The sequence below is a fragment of the Dipodomys ordii genome, unplaced genomic scaffold (assembly GCF_000151885.1).
Source record: "Dipodomys ordii isolate 6190 unplaced genomic scaffold, Dord_2.0 Scaffold78, whole genome shotgun sequence".
Taxonomy (NCBI): domain Eukaryota; kingdom Metazoa; phylum Chordata; class Mammalia; order Rodentia; family Heteromyidae; genus Dipodomys; species Dipodomys ordii.
In genome coordinates, this window is record NW_012267294.1 from 6558717 (window position 1) to 6560014 (window position 1298).

A 1298-nucleotide genomic window follows, 5' to 3' on the forward strand; every position below is an offset into this window, starting at 1 on the left:
TGGTGGTGGTGGAGGTGGTGATGATGGTGGTGATGGTGGTAATGGTGATGGTGGTGGTGGAGGTGGTGGTGGTAGGGGTTTGGGCTATGAGAGTTGCTCTCCAGGACAGAGCCATGGTCTGTCTTGGGACACAACGGCATGGGGACACAGCCAGTGGTTGAGCAGCCTTCATGCAGTGCCAGGGAGGAGTCCTGAGTGACACCGGGCACAGGAAGAGTGGCCGGGGGCTGGGGCCAGCCAGGCTGGTTCTGGACCGGTGGCCATGAAGGGAGGGTGTGCTGGCGGATGCAGGGGCCCACCACCCACGCGCAGCCTGCAGCCTGGGACTCGGGGTTGTCCTACGGCCAAGTCAGTCAGTGTGCAGCCTCATTCCCGCCTGCCCCACTTCTCTCCCTTCACTCTTCCCAACTCTGTTGGGTAACCTGAGCCCTGGGGCAGGCTGGGACCTCCTGCCAGTGGGTGACCAGTTACAGGGGACTGGAGTTGTGGGCAAGGCAGGACCGGATCATTCTTAAGCTCCTCCTACCGCTCAGGATCCCAGGCCCAGCTAGAACTCATGGATCTGTTTGTATTCCAAATTCTGGGATGATTTTTGCTGGTTTTCCAAGAAAAGGGGGAATATATATATATATATATATCACCCGGCCAAGCGCCTGCTTCATAGCTACTTCCAATATGGAGTGAGAAACCCAAGCAGCTGTCGGCATCCTTCTAGCAAGGCTCCGACCTAGTTTCTTTTGGCAATTCCCTCAGTTTCTCCGGGTGGCAGCAGTCCTCTGATACAACAGGTTTTCTCCGTGGTGGGCGGCATCTGGGCAGACTTTGGGAAGTGGGGGGCGGGGGTGTGTCCGGCTAGATTTGAAAGGGCTGCATAGAGACCTGTATTTCATTGTTGTTGTGGTTGTTTTTTTACGACTTTTGTTTTCAACTTAGTATGTTTTGAGCATTCGAGACACCATAGACGTGATGTGTCCTGGGAACTGAAAACGAGTGAAATCTCACAATCCAGCCTGTGGCATTCCTAAGGGGTGGGTGGAGGGAGGGAGGGGGAAGAAGGGAGGAAGGGAAGGGGGAGGGGGAGGGAAAGGGAGGGGGCATCTTTTCATAGATGTCCCAGACTTGTCTGAGCACAGCCAAGGCACACAGTGATTATACAAACCAGATGGCTTTCGGTTGGTTTTTCTCATCATCATCATCATCATCATCATCATCATCATCATCATCATCATCATCATCATCATTATCATAGAACTCTTTACAAGCGAATACACCCCTCATCGCCCACACCTGGGATGGCG